The sequence below is a fragment of the Danio rerio genome, chromosome 4 (genome assembly GCF_049306965.1).
Source record: "Danio rerio strain Tuebingen ecotype United States chromosome 4, GRCz12tu, whole genome shotgun sequence".
In the NCBI taxonomy this organism is placed as follows: Eukaryota; Metazoa; Chordata; class Actinopteri; order Cypriniformes; family Danionidae; genus Danio; species Danio rerio.
The window spans coordinates 44,862,148-44,882,258 of NC_133179.1; the positions used below are offsets into that span (position 1 = coordinate 44,862,148).

General features: G+C 40.5%; 9 non-coding genes across 9 annotated transcripts; all 9 read right to left on the bottom strand.

The window, feature by feature from the left end:
• Positions 1 to 76: 76 nt before the first annotated feature.
• trnap-agg (transfer RNA proline (anticodon AGG)) lies at positions 77 to 148 on the bottom strand. Its single transcript has one exon. It is a non-coding gene; the product is annotated as a tRNA-Pro (tRNA).
• Positions 149 to 2,524: 2,376 nt separating this feature from the next.
• Positions 2,525 to 2,596, bottom strand: trnap-ugg (transfer RNA proline (anticodon UGG)). The gene has a single exon. It is a non-coding gene; the product is annotated as a tRNA-Pro (tRNA).
• An 879-nt stretch (positions 2,597 to 3,475) lies between these two features.
• trnap-ugg (transfer RNA proline (anticodon UGG)) lies at positions 3,476 to 3,547 on the bottom strand. Its single transcript has one exon. It is a non-coding gene; the product is annotated as a tRNA-Pro (tRNA).
• Positions 3,548 to 4,426: 879 nt separating this feature from the next.
• On the bottom strand, positions 4,427 to 4,498 carry trnap-ugg (transfer RNA proline (anticodon UGG)). Its single transcript has one exon. It is a non-coding gene; the product is annotated as a tRNA-Pro (tRNA).
• Positions 4,499 to 6,200: 1,702 nt separating this feature from the next.
• trnap-cgg (transfer RNA proline (anticodon CGG)) lies at positions 6,201 to 6,272 on the bottom strand. The gene has a single exon. It is a non-coding gene; the product is annotated as a tRNA-Pro (tRNA).
• Positions 6,273 to 8,544: 2,272 nt separating this feature from the next.
• Positions 8,545 to 8,616, bottom strand: trnap-ugg (transfer RNA proline (anticodon UGG)). Its single transcript has one exon. It is a non-coding gene; the product is annotated as a tRNA-Pro (tRNA).
• Positions 8,617 to 9,495: 879 nt separating this feature from the next.
• trnap-ugg (transfer RNA proline (anticodon UGG)) lies at positions 9,496 to 9,567 on the bottom strand. Its single transcript has one exon. It is a non-coding gene; the product is annotated as a tRNA-Pro (tRNA).
• A 1,702-nt stretch (positions 9,568 to 11,269) lies between these two features.
• On the bottom strand, positions 11,270 to 11,341 carry trnap-cgg (transfer RNA proline (anticodon CGG)). Its single transcript has one exon. It is a non-coding gene; the product is annotated as a tRNA-Pro (tRNA).
• Positions 11,342 to 13,140: 1,799 nt separating this feature from the next.
• On the bottom strand, positions 13,141 to 13,212 carry trnap-ugg (transfer RNA proline (anticodon UGG)). The gene has a single exon. It is a non-coding gene; the product is annotated as a tRNA-Pro (tRNA).
• Between the last annotated feature and the right edge of the window lie 6,899 nt (positions 13,213 to 20,111).

Sequence of the window (20,111 nt, forward strand, 5' to 3'; positions counted from 1 at the left end):
CTGACAAACAGGAATTCTTCGAAAAACGTTTTTTATGAAAGCCATAATGCCCTGTAAAACAACAGAATAACTGCAAGGGCTCGTCCAGGATTTGAACCCGGGACCTCTCGCACCCTAAGCGAGAATCATACCCCTAGACCAACGAGCCACAAAAGCTTGAATAATTTACAAGACATCTGAAGCAACAGATGGTCAGAAATCCTTATCTAACAAACATTGAAGCAGAGCTTTTGCTTCATTTGGACCCGGGACTTCTGCAATGGTTCGTCCAGGATTTGAAAACGAGACCTCTCGCATCTTAAGCGAGAATCATGCCCGTAGACCAACGAGCAACTGCAAAACAGCCACTTTACATGGCAACACTATCTGCTGACAAACCGGCATTCTCAGAAAAAAGGCCTCTGTGTAAGCCACAACGCCCTTACAAAACAAAAGACAACTGTAAGGGTTCAACTGAAATTTGAACCTAGGATTTCTCATGGCATGAACGAGAATCAAACTCCTAGAACAGCAAGCCACTATGCAAGAAATATTTTATGTGGCGACACTATCTGCTGACAAATTGGAAATCTTTGAAAGACGTTTTTCCGAAAGACATAATGCCCTGTAAAACACAGTACACCTGCAAGGGCTAATCCAGGAACTGAACCCGGGTCCTCTCGCAACCGAAGCGAGAATCATACCCATAGACGAATGAGCCACTAAATTGAGAGAATTTCACAAGACGTCAGATGGTCAGAAATCTTTCTCTAACGAATCAAGGGCACCCTAAGTGAGAATCATACCCCTAGACCACCGAGCCACTGCAAAACAGCAACTTTATATGGCAACACTATCTGCTGACAAACTGGCATTCTCAGAAAAAAGGCCTCTGTGTAAGCCACAACAACCTTACAAAACAGCAGACAAGTGTAAGGGCTCAACCGAAATCTGAATCTGGGATTTCTCATTGCATGAACGAATATCATACGCCTAGACCAGCAAGCCACTATGCAAAGGAATGTTTTATGTGGCGACACTATCTGCTGACAAACTGGAATTCTTCGAAAGACATTTTAATGAAAGTCATAGTGCCCTGTAAAACACATGATACCTGCAAGGGCTCGTCCGGGATATGAAACCGGGACCTCTCTCAACCAAAGCGAGAATCATACCCCTAGGCCAACGAGCCACTACATTGATAAAACTTCACATGGCGTCAGAACCATCAGATAGTCAGAAAACTTTCTCTAACGAATCAATGGCACCCTAAGCGAGAATCATACCCCTAAACCAACTAGCTACTGTAACAGCCACTTTACATGGCAAAACTATCTGCTGATGAACTGGCATTCTCAGAAAAAAGGCCTCTGTGTAAGCCCGTAGACCTTACAAAACAGCAGACAAATGTAAGGGCTCAACCGAAATTTGAATCTGGGATTTCTCATTGCATGAACGAAAATCATACTCCTAGACCAGCAAGCCACTATGCAAAGGAATGTTTTATGTGGCGACACTATCTGCTGACAAACTGGAATTCTTCGAAACACATTTTAATGAAAGTCATAGTGCCCTGTAAAACACATGACACCTGCAAGGACTCGTCCGGGATTTGAATCCGGGACCTCTCACACCCAAAGCGAGAATCATAGCCCTAGACCAATGAGCCACTAAATTGAGAGAATTTCACAAGACGTCAGATGGTCAGAAATCTTTCTCTAACGAATCAAGGGCACCCTAAGTGAGAATCATACCCCTAGACCACCGAGCCACTGCAAAACAGCAACTTTATATGGCAACACGATCTGCTGACAAACTGGCATTCTCAGAAAAAAGGCCTCTGTGTAAGCCACAACAACCTTACAAAACAGCAGACAAGTGTAAGGGCTCAACCGAAATCTGAATCTGGGATTTCTCATTGCATGAACGAAAATCATACGCCTAGACCAGCAAGCCACTATGCAAAGGAATGTTTTATGTGGCGACACTATCTGCTGACAAACTGGAATTCTTCGAAAGACATTTTAATGAAAGTCATAGTGCCCTGTAAAACACATGATACCTGCAAGGGCTCGTCCGGGATATGAACCCGGGACCTCTCTCAACCAAAGCGAGGATCATACCCCTAGGCCAACGAGCCACTACATTGATAAAACTTCACATGGCGTCAGAACCATCAGATAGTCAGAAAACTTTCTCTAACGAATCAATGGCACCCTAAGCGAGAATCATACCCCTAAACCAACTAGCTACTGTAACAGCCACTTTACATGGCAAAACTATCTGCTGATGAACTGGCATTCTCAGAAAAAAGGCCTCTGTGTAAGCCCGTAGACCTTACAAAACAGCAGACAAATGTAAGGGCTCAACCGAAATTTGAATCTGGGATTTCTCATTGCATGAACGAAAATCATACTCCTAGACCAGCAAGCCACTATGCAAAGGAATGTTTTATGTGGCGTCACTATCTGCTGACAAACTGGAATTCTTTGAAAGACATTTTAATGAAAGTCATAGTGCCCTGTAAAACACATGACACCTGCAAGGGCTCGTCCGGGATTTGAACCCGGGACCTCTCACACCCAAAGCGAGAATCATACCCCTAGACCAACGAGCCACTACTGTGATAAAATTTCACATGGCGTCGGAAGCATCAGATAGTCAGAAAACTTTCTCTGACGAATCAAGGGCACCCTAAGCCAGAATCATACCCCTAGACCAACGAGCCACTGCAAAACAGTAACTTTACATGGCAACACTATCTGCTGACAAACCGGCATTCTCAGAAAAAGGCCTCTGTGTAAGCCACAACGCCCTTACAAAACAAAAGACAACTGTAAGGGTTCAACTGAAATTTGAACCTAGGATTTCTCATGGCATGAACGAGAATCATACTCCTAGACCAGCAAGCCACTATGCAAGAAATATTTTATGTGGCGACACTATCTGCTGACAAATTGGAATTCTTTGAAAGACGTTTTTACGAAAGATATAATGCCCTGTAAAACACAGTACACTTGCAAGGGCTCATCCGAGAATTGAACCCGGGTCCTCTCACAATCGAAGCGAGAATCATACAGATACACCAATGAACCACTAAATTGAGAGAATTTCACAAGGCGTCAGATAGTCAGAAATCTTTCCCTAACGAATCAAGGGCACCCTAAGTGAGAATCATACCCCTAGACCACCGAGCCGCTGCAAAACAGCAAATTTATATGGCAACACTATCTGCTGACGAACTGGCATTCTCAGAAAAAAGGCCTCTGTGTAAGCCACAACGACCTTACAAAACAGCAGACAACTGTAAGGGCTCAACCGAAATTTGAATCTGGGATTTTTCATTGCATGAATGAAAATCATACTCCTAGACCAGCAAGCCACTATGCAAAGGAATGTTTTATGTGGCGACACTATCTGCTGACAAACTGGAATTCTTCGAAAAATGTTTTTTATGAAAGCCATAATGCCCTGTAAAACAACAAAATAACTGCAAGGGCTCGTCCGGGATTTGAACCCGGGACCTCTCACACCCAAAGCGAGAATCATACCCCTAGACCAATGAGCCACTACTGTGATAAAATTTCACATGGCGTCAGAAGCATCAGATAGTCAGAAAACTTTCTCTGACGAATCGAGGGCACCCTAAGCCAGAATCATACCCCTAGACCAACGAGCCACTGCAAAACAGTAACTTTACATGGCAACACTATCTGCTGACAAACCGGCATTCTCAGAAAAAGGCCTCTGTGTAAGCCACAACGCCCTTACAAAACAAAAGACAACTGTAAGGGTTCAACTGAAATTTGAACCTAGGATTTCTCATGGCATGAACGAGAATCATACTCCTAGACCAGCAAGCCACTATGCAAGAAATATTTTATGTGGCGACACTATCTGCTGACAAATTGGAATTCTTTGAAAGACGTTTTTACGAAAGATATAATGCCCTGTAAAACACAGTACACCTGCAAGGGCTCATCCGAGAATTGAACCCGGGTCCTCTCGCAATCGAAGCAAGAATCATACAGATAGACCAATGAACCACTAAATTGAGAGAATTTCACAAGGCGTCAGATAGTCAGAAATCTTTCCCTAACGAATCAAGGGCACCCTAAGTGAGAATCATACCCCTAGACCACCGAGCCGCTGCAAAACAGCAAATTTATATGGCAACACTATCTGCTGACGAACTGGCATTCTCAGAAAAAAGGCCTCTGTGTAAGCCACAACGACCTTACAAAACAGCAGACAACTGTAAGGGCTCAACCGAAATTTGAATCTGGGATTTTTCATTGCATGAACGAAAATCATACTCCTAGACCAGCAAGCCACTATGCAAAGGAATGTTTTATGTGGCGACACTATCTGCTGACAAACTGGAATTCTTCGAAAAATGTTTTTTATGAAAGCCATAATGCCCTGTAAAACGACAAAATAACTGCTAGGGCTCGTCCGGGATTTGAACCCGGGACCTCTCACACCCAAAGCAAGTATCATACCCCTAGACCAACGAACCACTACTGTGATAAGATTTCACATGGCGTCAGAAGGATCAGATAGTCAGAAAACTTTCTCTGACGAATCAAGGGCACCCTAAGCGAAAATCATACCCCTAGACCAACGAGCCACAAAAGCTTGAATATTTCACAAGACATCTGAAGCAACAGATGGTCAGAAATCCTTATCTAACAAACATTGAAGCAGGGCTTTTGCTTCATTTGGAACCAGGACTTCTGCAATGGTTCGTCCAGGATTTGAAAACGGGACCTCTCGCACCTTATGCGAGAATCAAGCCCGTAGACCAACGAGCAACTGCAAAACAGCCACTTTACATGGCAACACTATCTGCTGACAAACCGGCATTCTCAGAAAAAAGGCCTCTGTGTAAGCCACAACGCCCTTACAAAACAAAAGACAACTGTAAGGGTTCAACTGAAATTTGAACCTAGGATTTCTCATGGCATGAACGAGAATCAAACTCCTAGAACAGCAAGCCACTATGCAAGAAATATTTTATGTGGCGACACTATCTGCTGACAAACTGGAATTCTTCGAAAAACGTTTTTTATGAAAGCCATATTGCCCTGTAAAACAACAGAATAACTGCACGAGCTCGTCTGGGATTTAAACCCGGGACCTCTCACACCCTAAGCGAGATTCATACCCCTAGACCAACGAGCCACAAAAGTTTGAATATTTCACAAGACATCAGAAGCAACAGATGGTCAGAAATCCTTATCTAACAAACATTGAAGCAGGGCTTTTGCTTCATTTGGACCCGGGACTTCTGCAATGGTTCGTCCAGGATTTGAAAACGGGAGCTCTCGCACCTTATGCGAGAATCAAGCCCGTAGACCAACGAGCAACTGCAAAACAGCCACTTTACATGGCAACACTATCTGCTGAAAAACCGGCATTCTCAGAAAAAAAAGGCCTCTGTGTAAGCCACAACGCCCTTACAAAACAAAAGACAACTGTAAGGGTTCAACTGAAATTTGAACCTAGGATTTCTCATGGCATGAACGAGAATCAAACTCCTAGAACAGCAAGCAACTATGCAAGAAACATTTTATGTGGCGACATTATCTGCTGACAAACTGGAATTCTTCGAAAAACGTTTTTTATGAAAGCCATAATGCCCTGTAAAACAACAGAATAACTGCAAGAACTCGTCTGGGATTTAAACCCGGTGCCTCTCACACCCTAAGCGAGATTCATACCCCTAGACCAACGAGCCACAAAAGTTTGAATATTTCACAAGACATCAGAAGCAACAGATGGTCAGAAATCCTTATCTAACAAACATTGAAGCAGGGCTTTTGCTTCATTTGGACCCGGGACTTCTGCAATGGTTCGTCCAGGATTTGAAAACGGGAGCTCTCGCACCTTATGCGAGAATTATGCCCGTAGACCAACGAGCAACTGCAAAACAGCCACTTTACATGGCAACACTATCTGCTGACAAACCGGCATTCTCAGAAAAAAGGCCTCTGTGTAAGCCACAACGCCCTTACAAAACAAAAGACAACTGTAAGGGTTCAACTGAAATTTGAACCTAGGATTTCTCATGGCATGAACGAGAATCAAACTCCTAGACCAGCAAGCCACTATGCAAAGGAATGTTTTATGTGGCGACACTATCTGCTGACAAACTGGAATTCTTCGAAAGACATTTTAATGAAAGACATAGTGCCCTGTAAAACACATAACACCTGTAAGGGCTCGTCCGGGATTTGAACCCGGGACCTCTCACACCCGAAGCGAGAATCATACCCCTAGACCAACGAGCCACTGCAAAACAGTAACTTTATATGGCAACACTATCAGCTGACGAACAGGCATTCTCAGAAAAAAGGCCTCTGTGTAAGCCACAACGCCCTTACAAAACAGCAGACAACTGTAAGGGCTCAACCGAAATTTGTATCTGGGATTTCTCACGGCATGAACGAGAATCATAGTCCTAGACAACCGAACCACTATGCAAAGGAATGCTTTATGTGCCGACACTATCTGCTGACAAACTGGAATTCTTCGAAAAACGTTTTTTATGAAAGCCATAATGCCCCGTAAAACAAAAGAATAACTGCAAGGGCTCGTCCAGGATCTGAACCCGGGACCTCTCGCACCCTAAGCGAGAATCATACCCCTAGACCAACGAGCCACAAAAGCTTGAATATTTTACAAGACATCAGAAGGAACAGATGGTCAGAAATCCTTATCTAACAAACATTGAAGCAGGGCTTTTGCTTCATTTGGACCCGGGACTTCTGCAATGGTTCGTCCAGGATTTGAAAACGAGACCTCTCGCATCTTAAGCGAGAATCATGCCCGTAGACCAACGAGCAACTGCAAAACAGCCACTTTACATGGCAACACTATCTGCTGACAAACCGGCATTCTCAGAAAAAAGGCCTCTGTGTAAGCCACAACGCCCTTACAAAACAAAAGACAACTGTAAGGGTTCAACTGAAATTTGAACCTAGGATTTCTCATGGCATGAACGAGAATCAAACTCCTAGAACAGCAAGCCACTATGCAAGAAATATTTTATGTGGCGACACTATCTGCTGACAAATTGGAAATCTTTGAAAGACGTTTTTCCGAAAGACATAATGCCCTGTAAAACACAGTACACCTGCAAGGGCTAATCCAGGAACTGAACCCGGGTCCTCTCGCAACCGAAGCGAGAATCATACCCATAGACCAATGAGCCACTAAATTGAGAGAATTTCACAAGACGTCAGATGGTCAGAAATCTTTCTCTAACGAATCAAGGGCACCCTAAGTGAGAATCATACCCCTAGACCACCGAGCCACTGCAAAACAGCAACTTTATATGGCAACACTATCTGCTGACAAACTGGCATTCTCAGAAAAAAGGCCTCTGTGTAAGCCACAACAACCTTACAAAACAGCAGACAAGTGTAAGGGCTCAACCGAAACCTGAATCTGGGATTTCTCATTGCATGAACGAAAATCATACGCCTAGACCAGCAAGCCACTATGCAAAGGAATGTTTTATGTGGCGACACTATCTGCTGACAAACTGGAATTCTTCGAAAGACATTTTAATGAAAGTCATAGTGCCCTGTAAAACACATGATACCTGCAAGGGCTCGTCCAGGATATGAACCCGGGACCTCTCTCAACCAAAGCGAGAATCATACCCCTAGGCCAACGAGCCACTACATTGATAAAACTTCACATGGCGTCAGAACCATCAGATAGTCAGAAAACTTTCTCTAATGAATCAATGGCACCCTAAGCGAGAATCATACCCCTAAACCAACTAGCTACTGTAACAGCCACTTTACATGGCAAAACTATCTGCTGATGAACTGGCATTCTCAGAAAAAAGGCCTCTGTGTAAGCCCGTAGACCTTACAAAACAGCAGACAAACGTAAGGGCTCAACCGAAATTTGAATCTGGGATTTCTCATTGCATGAACGAAAATCATACTCCTAGACCAGCAAGCCACTATGCAAAGGAATGTTTTATGTGGCGACACTATCTGCTGACAAATTGGAATTCTTTGAAAGACGTTTTTACGAAAGATATAATGCCCTGTAAAACACAGTACACTTGCAAGGGCTCATCCGAGAATTGAACCCGGGTCCTCTCACAATCGAAGCGAGAATCATACAGATACACCAATGAACCACTAAATTGAGAGAATTTCACAAGGCGTCAGATAGTCAGAAATCTTTCCCTAACGAATCAAGGGCACCCTAAGTGAGAATCATACCCCTAGACCACCGAGCCGCTGCAAAACAGCAAATTTATATGGCAACACTATCTGCTGACGAACTGGCATTCTCAGAAAAAAGGCCTCTGTGTAAGCCACAACGACCTTACAAAACAGCAGACAACTGTAAGGGCTCAACCGAAATTTGAATCTGGGATTTTTCATTGCATGAATGAAAATCATACTCCTAGACCAGCAAGCCACTATGCAAAGGAATGTTTTATGTGGCGACACTATCTGCTGACAAACTGGAATTCTTCGAAAAATGTTTTTTATGAAAGCCATAATGCCCTGTAAAACAACAAAATAACTGCAAGGGCTCGTCCGGGATTTGAACCCGGGACCTCTCACACCCAAAGCGAGAATCATACCCCTAGACCAATGAGCCACTACTGTGATAAAATTTCACATGGCGTCAGAAGCATCAGATAGTCAGAAAACTTTCTCTGACGAATCGAGGGCACCCTAAGCCAGAATCATACCCCTAGACCAACGAGCCACTGCATAACAGTAACTTTACATGGCAACACTATCTGCTGACAAACCGGCATTCTCAGAAAAAGGCCTCTGTGTAAGCCACAACGCCCTTACAAAACAAAAGACAACTGTAAGGGTTCAACTGAAATTTGAACCTAGGATTTCTCATGGCATGAACGAGAATCATACTCCTAGACCAGCAAGCCACTATGCAAGAAATATTTTATGTGGCGACACTATCTGCTGACAAATTGGAATTCTTTGAAAGACGTTTTTACGAAAGATATAATGCCCTGTAAAACACAGTACACCTGCAAGGGCTCATCCGAGAATTGAACCCGGGTCCTCTCGCAATCGAAGCAAGAATCATACAGATAGACCAATGAACCACTAAATTGAGAGAATTTCACAAGGCGTCAGATAGTCAGAAATCTTTCCCTAACGAATCAAGGGCACCCTAAGTGAGAATCATACCCCTAGACCACCGAGCCGCTGCAAAACAGCAAATTTATATGGCAACACTATCTGCTGACGAACTGGCATTCTCAGAAAAAAGGCCTCTGTGTAAGCCACAACGACCTTACAAAACAGCAGACAACTGTAAGGGCTCAACCGAAATTTGAATCTGGGATTTTTCATTGCATGAACGAAAATCATACTCCTAGACCAGCAAGCCACTATGCAAAGGAATGTTTTATGTGGCGACACTATCTGCTGACAAACTGGAATTCTTCGAAAAATGTTTTTTATGAAAGCCATAATGCCCTGTAAAACGACAAAATAACTGCTAGGGCTCGTCCGGGATTTGAACCCGGGACCTCTCACACCCAAAGCAAGTATCATACCCCTAGACCAACGAACCACTACTGTGATAAGATTTCACATGGCGTCAGAAGGATCAGATAGTCAGAAAACTTTCTCTGACGAATCAAGGGCACCCTAAGCGAAAATCATACCCCTAGACCAACGAGCCACAAAAGCTTGAATATTTCACAAGACATCTGAAGCAACAGATGGTCAGAAATCCTTATCTAACAAACATTGAAGCAGGGCTTTTGCTTCATTTGGAACCAGGACTTCTGCAATGGTTCGTCCAGGATTTGAAAACGGGACCTCTCGCACCTTATGCGAGAATCAAGCCCGTAGACCAACGAGCAACTGCAAAACAGCCACTTTACATGGCAACACTATCTGCTGACAAACCGGCATTCTCAGAAAAAAGGCCTCTGTGTAAGCCACAACGCCCTTACAAAACAAAAGACAACTGTAAGGGTTCAACTGAAATTTGAACCTAGGATTTCTCATGGCATGAACGAGAATCAAACTCCTAGAACAGCAAGCCACTATGCAAGAAATATTTTATGTGGCGACACTATCTGCTGACAAACTGGAATTCTTCGAAAAACGTTTTTTATGAAAGCCATATTGCCCTGTAAAACAACAGAATAACTGCACGAGCTCGTCTGGGATTTAAACCCGGGACCTCTCACACCCTAAGCGAGATTCATACCCCTAGACCAACGAGCCACAAAAGTTTGAATATTTCACAAGACATCAGAAGCAACAGATGGTCAGAAATCCTTATCTAACAAACATTGAAGCAGGGCTTTTGCTTCATTTGGACCCGGGACTTCTGCAATGGTTCGTCCAGGATTTGAAAACGGGAGCTCTCGCACCTTATGCGAGAATCAAGCCCGTAGACCAACGAGCAACTGCAAAACAGCCACTTTACATGGCAACACTATCTGCTGAAAAACCGGCATTCTCAGAAAAAAAAGGCCTCTGTGTAAGCCACAACGCCCTTACAAAACAAAAGACAACTGTAAGGGTTCAACTGAAATTTGAACCTAGGATTTCTCATGGCATGAACGAGAATCAAACTCCTAGAACAGCAAGCAACTATGCAAGAAACATTTTATGTGGCGACATTATCTGCTGACAAACTGGAATTCTTCGAAAAACGTTTTTTATGAAAGCCATAATGCCCTGTAAAACAACAGAATAACTGCAAGAACTCGTCTGGGATTTAAACCCGGTGCCTCTCACACCCTAAGCGAGATTCATACCCCTAGACCAACGAGCCACAAAAGTTTGAATATTTCACAAGACATCAGAAGCAACAGATGGTCAGAAATCCTTATCTAACAAACATTGAAGCAGGGCTTTTGCTTCATTTGGACCCGGGACTTCTGCAATGGTTCGTCCAGGATTTGAAAACGGGAGCTCTCGCACCTTATGCGAGAATTATGCCCGTAGACCAACGAGCAACTGCAAAACAGCCACTTTACATGGCAACACTATCTGCTGACAAACCGGCATTCTCAGAAAAAAGGCCTCTGTGTAAGCCACAACGCCCTTACAAAACAAAAGACAACTGTAAGGGTTCAACTGAAATTTGAACCTAGGATTTCTCATGGCATGAACGAGAATCAAACTCCTAGACCAGCAAGCCACTATGCAAAGGAATGTTTTATGTGGCGACACTATCTGCTGACAAACTGGAATTCTTCGAAAGACATTTTAATGAAAGACATAGTGCCCTGTAAAACACATAACACCTGTAAGGGCTCGTCCGGGATTTGAACCCGGGACCTCTCACACCCGAAGCGAGAATCATACCCCTAGACCAACGAGCCACTGCAAAACAGTAACTTTATATGGCAACACTATCAGCTGACGAACAGGCATTCTCAGAAAAAAGGCCTCTGTGTAAGCCACAACGCCCTTACAAAACAGCAGACAACTGTAAGGGCTCAACCGAAATTTGTATCTGGGATTTCTCACGGCATGAACGAGAATCATAGTCCTAGACAACCGAACCACTATGCAAAGGAATGCTTTATGTGCCGACACTATCTGCTGACAAACTGGAATTCTTCGAAAAACGTTTTTTATGAAAGCCATAATGCCCCGTAAAACAAAAGAATAACTGCAAGGGCTCGTCCAGGATCTGAACCCGGGACCTCTCGCACCCTAAGCGAGAATCATACCCCTAGACCAACGAGCCACAAAAGCTTGAATATTTTACAAGACATCAGAACGAACAGATGGTCAGAAATCCTTATCTAACAAACATTGAAGCAGGGCTTTTGCTTCATTTGGACCCGGGACTTCTGCAATGGTTCGTCCAGGATTTGAAAACGAGACCTCTCGCATCTTAAGCGAGAATCATGCCCGTAGACCAACGAGCAACTGCAAAACAGCCACTTTACATGGCAACACTATCTGCTGACAAACCGGCATTCTCAGAAAAAAGGCCTCTGTGTAAGCCACAACGCCCTTACAAAACAAAAGACAACTGTAAGGGTTCAACTGAAATTTGAACCTAGGATTTCTCATGGCATGAACGAGAATCAAACTCCTAGAACAGCAAGCCACTATGCAAGAAATATTTTATGTGGCGACACTATCTGCTGACAAATTGGAAATCTTTGAAAGACGTTTTTCCGAAAGACATAATGCCCTGTAAAACACAGTACACCTGCAAGGGCTAATCCAGGAACTGAACCCGGGTCCTCTCGCAACCGAAGCGAGAATCATACCCATAGACCAATGAGCCACTAAATTGAGAGAATTTCACAAGACGTCAGATGGTCAGAAATCTTTCTCTAACGAATCAAGGGCACCCTAAGTGAGAATCATACCCCTAGACCACCGAGCCACTGCAAAACAGCAACTTTATATGGCAACACTATCTGCTGACAAACTGGCATTCTCAGAAAAAAGGCCTCTGTGTAAGCCACAACAACCTTACAAAACAGCAGACAAGTGTAAGGGCTCAACCGAAACCTGAATCTGGGATTTCTCATTGCATGAACGAAAATCATACGCCTAGACCAGCAAGCCACTATGCAAAGGAATGTTTTATGTGGCGACACTATCTGCTGACAAACTGGAATTCTTCGAAAGACATTTTAATGAAAGTCATAATGCCCTGTAAAACACATGATACCTGCAAGGGCTCGTCCAGGATATGAACCCGGGACCTCTCTCAACCAAAGCGAGAATCATACCCCTAGGCCAACGAGCCACTACATTGATAAAACTTCACATGGCGTCAGAACCATCAGATAGTCAGAAAACTTTCTCTAATGAATCAATGGCACCCTAAGCGAGAATCATACCCCTAAACCAACTAGCTACTGTAACAGCCACTTTACATGGCAACACTATCTGCTGACAAACTGGCATTCTCAGAAAAAAGGCCTCTGTGTAAGCCCGTAGACCTTACAAAACAGCAGACAAACGTAAGGGCTCAACCGAAATTTGAATCTGGGATTTCTCATTGCATGAACGAAAATCATACTCCTAGACCAGCAAGCCACTATGCAAAGGAATGTTTTATGTGGCGACACTATCTGCTGACAAACTGGAATTCTTTGAAAGACATTTAAATGAAAGTCATAGTGCCCTGTAAAACACATGACACCTGCAAGGGCTCGCCCGGGATTTGAACCCGGGACCTCTCACACCCAAAGCGAGAATCATACCCCTAGACCAACGAGCCACTAAATTGATTTTATTTCACATGGTGTCAGAAGCATCAGATAGTCAGAAAACTTTCTCTAACGAATCAAGGGCACCCTAAGCGAGAATCATACCCCTAGATCAACGAGCCACTGCAAAACAGCAACTTTATATGGCAACACTATCAGCTGACGAACTGGCATTCTCAGAAAAAAGGCCTCTGTGTAAGCCACAACGCCCTTACAAAACAGCAGACAACTGTAAGGGCTCAACCGAAATTTGAATCTGGGATTTCTCACGGCATGAACGAGAATCATACTCCTAGACAACCAAACCACTATGCAAAGGAATGTTTTATGCGCCGACACTATCTGCTGACAAACTGGAATTCTTCGAAATACATTTTTTTGTCTTTATTTTAACAAAACAAAAAAGAACAGAACAATGACAACAGCTTACAACCAAGAAATTTCTTAGCATCACAGCACATAATGAAAATCAAAATCAAAAAGAAGACATAAAAATACAAAGTAATAATAAAAATAGAAAAGTACATAAATCAACCAAAGTTTATGGTGATCTAAGGTTTTGCAAAAATTTACCTGAAATCCTAGGACCTACATATTCAAGCAACGGAGTCCAGATCTGATAAAAAGTGTTTTTCTATGGAGAGAGATTAGACTCAATAATAATTCACGCAAAAGACACGATGTACACATGCGTAGCCAAATTCACATGCGTAAAATATTTATTTATACCCACAAAAACAATTCACATGCACAAAATAAAAATACATTTTCATGAAATACATTTCACAAATGCAAAACACCATTTGCAAATATATAAGAGTGTACAAAAAGTTTTGAATGTTTAAAATTCACGAGTTCATCCTGAATGAGAATGTGCAAATCCTCTCTCACGTACGACTCACCCTGAATACGAGTGTGTGCATTTTTGAGACTTTCCTGTCAGCACACACCTCCCACGTGAGTCACTCGTGCCCTGTAGCCAATAAGATGCGAGCTTACTGTTCAACCAATCACAACTCCCTGAGAACGTGGGAATGACCGAAGCGCTTCACTGTGCGCTCCATTTGCGCAGTCTGACCTAATTAACGGAGATGATCCTCTAAGAAGAAGAATACTCCTCTATTTAGCATGGCAGGTGAAGAGCGGGATGCGCGGGTAAGTGGTTACTTGATTTCTATAGTGGTTTATGTATGCAAAGATTAAGTATCAAACGTTTGTTAAAGCAATGGCTGCTGTTGTTTATAATGTAAACTTTATAACGTAAATTAAGTCCGTTATTAAGCCAACATGGCGAGTGAAGAACGGGATGGTCGTGTAAAATAGCATGGCTTCTGTCATGGTCGATTCTAAGAGTGTCATTCAAGGGAGCTCAGCTATAAATTTGATCAAGGACTAATTTGGAGGTGGAATCGATCGCGTACTAAAGTGAAGACCGGGAGAGCGTAATGCCGTTTTGGGTGTGGGTGGGTATGGGGGGTGGAGAGAGGAGATGATCGCCGACTGTAAGGAACGGGCGGGGTGGGGGTCGGCAGTGTTGATCGCGGACTATGAAGATAACAAATGATAAAAGGTATAATTGGTATTTGTCTTACAGGCACTGTCATCAGAAGTAGAAATAGCAGCAAAAGCTCTGATCGATGTATTAGCCAGGGGCCTTACTCCATCTTCGTAAAGAAATGCACTAGCTAGTGGTAGTAGACCAATAAGAGAAAGCATCTCAAGTGGGACCATTCCTTTGCCTGCAGAGCCTGAAAACATGGTAAGGCAAGCCTTAAAAAGGTAATTTTTCATGTTTACTGTAAAACACAACTTTTTGTGTCATGCAAAAAATGTTTCTTATTATTAATATGTTTATTCATTTTGCCCTTTTGTCACTATAGGCAATTCCCAAGTATGTTTGGGACAGAGATTTTTCTGTGGCCAAACCTGGAAACATTAAAAAAACTGATTTTCAAATCCATGTCCTCTCTGAACCCACACCCTTCACACCAAAAGGAGATGAAGACCTTGAGCTTGTCCATGCTGGACTTGGAAAAAGGCTTTTAACTGTTCCAGATCATTTTAAACACAGTGAGGTAATTGCAAATGTTACTATAATACTAGGAATTGATGGGAGTTTTATATCTGTTGGAAAGAAAAAAAAAAAAAACTAAATGATGAATTTTGTTTCATTCTTAAGATTGTCAGTCTGCTTGAAGGAGAGTTTCCCAAATTAAAAACACTTCAGGGTGGCTGGATGTTTTACAAGTCTACAGGTATTTATGTTTTGCATGTTACATATAAACAAAAAATGATTTGTGTGCATTTGCAATAACTTTGCACTTTTGTAAATTAATGAAACTGGTATGTGCTTTGTTGGCGTTAATAATTTAGTAATAAGCTTCATTAGTTTAAACTTTTTAGTCAAGGACATGTTTCTCTGCCATGTTCTAAGATTATGGCATGCCCTACTTCAGTTTTCCAGTGGTAAACAGAGCTTTATTGAACATTTCTGTCCAAAATTTTAGGTGACACATTTATAACAATATTGCTAGCCCAAGAAGGCAACAGTAGTCCTGAATGTGATTCTCAATTGATTTTGCCATTTGGTGGGGGTGGGCGGCGTAAGCTGTCTATAATTCCCACAGATGCTGATGGATACTCAACTCGACTCCTAAAATCAGTGTCAAATAATGGAAAGAACATGCTGTTTGTAGTTCCATTACAGGAACAGCTTTCCACTGAACCATTACCTTATGATTCTGTGGAGTTTGCTAAGATGCCACAGTCCAGCTGTATGAAATGTGGTAAGAAAATACCACTGCCATTGCTGCCCTTACACATTGAAGAGTGTAAAGAAGCTGAGACAGTAAGTCATACAGTACTATGGTTTTATTTTTCTATCAATATTATTTATTTACAATGCCAATGCATTTTGATTACTTTTATTAGGAGTCTTCAAATGATGTGACCATTCTAGATGATGATGTAGACGAAAATGTAATCGAAACTGTTGACCAGCCAAGCCCACTTCACCCCATCTTAGAACCATCATTACAGGTCTTTGATCAAAGCCTATTTCTTGTATTTGGGTATACTCACTATATTTGAATATACCCAATTCGTGGTTCCATAAAGAATGTGTTTGAAGCTATTAAAAATTTGAGACTATTCTTAATATTTTAGAATCTTTTTATGGGGTAGAATATGTATGTTCTTCAACAAATTTGCTACAAACATACATTGTTTAATTTATTTTTACTTTTTACAGATTTGTCCAATTTGCCAGATCTCTTTCCCAACTGATGTCTTGCCTTTTCATGCAAGCATGTGTGGTGAAGGGTACACAGCAAATTTTAGATAGTAGATTTAACTACCTTAGAGTTAGAATTAACACTCCCTCAGAGTTTATATGGGAACCACTATAAGTGTTAAAAATAACACTTTTGAAAGTGTTAACATTGTCAACACCAAGAGAGTGTTAATTAGCAAACTCTTATTGTGTAAAATATGTTAAATTTCCAAAAATAATACCAGCAGCTGTGGTTGCCAGAATCTTTCTGTGAAAAACATGGAAGTTTTATAGAACTGTATAAATTTACAAAAGAATAACCATATTTCATGAACTAACACATTGTTTATTTTACAAAATCATAGCTTAGTGCACAAAAATGTAAAGTCTTTAGATACAATAATGTGTTCATGTGTGATTGCAATTAGCAAACAGATTTTGACAGCATTAGTAACTACACAGTTACCTTTAAACAAAAGAAGATGCAGCATAACATCAAATAATCTCAGTTCATCTTGGACTTGAACAGAGACGCTATTATCCTCCACAATGGTGACACAAAAACCGTTTTGCTGTTTTTCTTTCTTTTTTTTTCATTTTTAGATTTTACGGAAAAATACCAGCAGCTGTGGTTGCCAGTAATCTGCTGTTTTTACATTCATAAATTCAGTTTACAGAATATTTCTGTTAAAAGCACATTCAACAGTCTGTATTTTTTATCGATCTCACACTGCAAATTTTAGATTTGGTAGATTTAACTACCTTAGAGTTAAAATTAACACTCCCTCAGTGTTTATATGGGAACCACTATAAGTGTTAAAATAACACTTTTGAAAGTGTTAAAATTTTTAACACCCAAAGTGTTAATTAGCAAACTCTTATTGTGTAAAATATCTGTTAAATGTATGTCAAAATACTGGCAGCAGTGGTTGCCAGTAATCTGCTGTTTTCAACATTTTACATTCGTAAATTCAGTTTCCAGAATATATCTGTTAAAAATACATCCCATAGTCTGTATTTTTTATTTGAACACACTTAAGCCTTAAATTCCAGAGCAAAATCCTAACTAGTGTCCTCACTACAGAGGGCTGAACACTGAGACAGTGATGAAGTTAATGAGACAATTAAGTGTCTAATTAAAGGAGGATTGAGAATTGATGAACAACTGTTAACAAGCAGAATCACTGAAGGACAGAAAAACACAAGCCAAAACCAAAGATTAAATCAACTCAGAAAAAAAAACTCTAAATAAAATAATAATCAGTAAAAATAAAACAAATTACACAATAAAAAAAAAAAAATATTTTTCAACATCTTTAAAAAAAAACTCATCAAATTAAACAACTTATCATGGAGCTTCACCTATTACTGACCTTTGACTTTATTTCTGTCATGTGAACAAAAGCTCTTAATGAAATTTCCGTTGTTCATTTGAAGTCACCATGATGGAGGACAGAGTCTGCTTTAGTCAGGCTCTTCAACTTCTAACTATAGATGTCTTTTATTTTGGCTGATTACACTACTTAAACATATAGCATGGAAAGCCGAAAGAAAATTAAAGTGTCATACTGAAGAGATTATTAATGATAATATAGCCATCCTTTCCTGCTTGTTTTCTAATTCAATATCATATTAGTTATGTGTGAGAAATAAATAATATACATAAATGAAACCACTGAAGCTCCAATAAAATAAAATAAAAACAATATTTACAATGAGAATGTTTGATCTATAGCAGAACTCAAAAACACACAGAGATCAATAATTAGTCTTTGAATCTCAATGATGGTGACAAACAAAAAAAAATCAAGTAAAAAAAAAAACACTCTACTGAAATATTACCTCCCAAAAACAACACAAAATAAAGGAAAATAAAGAGATTGTAAGAACATAAAGCTGCATAATTTATTCATGCTGCAATGCATGCTGGGAGATTTGTACTATGCTGGCACCCAGCATGCATTGCGGCATGAACTATGCAGCTTTTTTTTTTTTTTTTTAGCAACCACGGTTGAGTTTCATGTCCTGATTCTTGATGCCTGTGTGTCATAAAGAGCAAGCTGGAGCTTGAATGTTTAGTGCATGACACTCTAATTATTAATTGCATCCTAATTATTTGTTGAATTTTCTATGAAGAGCAGCAGACTGCCAGTAGTATTGTCCCATGCAGTTTTAATACAACTATATTTACATATCTTTATGAATCAACTTAATAAACACCTGAAATTAAATCTATAACAATTAAGCATAAACAGTATAGTTTCTCTTGATCTTTCTTGCTATAGCTAATGAGTTTTAGAAACACAGCTATAGCAGTCAGAGAAACAATAGAATATAAGAGTAAAGCTTCAAGAGCTCAAATAAGCAGCCTCTGATCTCCATGATGGTGAGGTCAAATGAAATATTTTTAATAAAAAAATCTAAACCTCTGTTCATTGTCAAATATTCTTACAGAAATGAAGTCAAACTGTAATCAGTGAAGCTGCTTATACTATTAGTTAATGGAGTTGTTTAATCCTCTGTTTTAATTCAGTTGGTTTGGTGTGAGGCTGTGTCTGTAGTTTTATTTCTTCCTTCAATTTCTTATTCCTTCAGTGATTGTGCTTGTTAACAGCAGGTGTCTGAATTCACTTATTTGTGGTCATTCACTCTGTCTAGTGGACTAAACTAATTGACCAATTTAAGGGCCAGGTGAATGAGGGTGTGGTGAGATTTCAGACACTCTGATTAGTTTCTCAAATACAAGGGTTTTCTACAAAGGTAGATTTATGTTACTCTGTATGACAAGGAGGCAAATCAGCTTCTAACGCCGAGAGGGTTATTTTACCTTTATCTAACTCTAGAATTTTAACACTTTACTCTGAATTACCACAACACTGGAAATTTAACACCAATGAATTTGCTGTGTAAAGTTATGCTAAAAATTGTAGGATGACATGCCTTTAATACTAAAGGATTAGTTTGCACAGTTTGTTTTGGTTGTATATATCTCGAGGGAGATGTACAAAGATCAGATGGAATGTAGGGTAAAAAATTAACAAAATAATTTTCTGGTGGACTGTCTTAAATTTAAATTAATGTGTTGGTTTCATAAACTGGGTCAGTAGTAGACATTATTAGATTTGATGTATGTAGCTTTTATAAGCCTTGCTTTGAGAAAATCATTACTTGTGACTTTTGACATTAATGACTATAAACAGTATGTCATTGTAAGTTACATCCAGACTTTGTCTGGCACTAGGGTCTAAGCCTTGTCTATGAAACTGGGCAAATGCTTTTAATATGCATGAAAATTTTTGAAGTGGCTTAATGAACAAAATTGAAATTGTTTGTGTCTTGCCTGTTTTAGAGAAAGGACTTTTGGTGACAATGATTCTTCATTCACTTTAAATACAGAAGAATTGCCAGGACCCTCAACTGCACAATCTTCAACATCCCTGTCTGCAGGTTAGACACAACACATTTTATTTTTTTTTAGTGCTGTTGTACTGTAAAATGATAAGTGCATCTTTATTCATTTATTCTTTTATCTTTTTTGTATTGTTATTCAACTATGCTTGTAAAATGGTATTTAGATAAATTGTTCATTTGATTTCAGCATGGAAAAATGAAATTGACCCATTCAAATCATCTCGAATG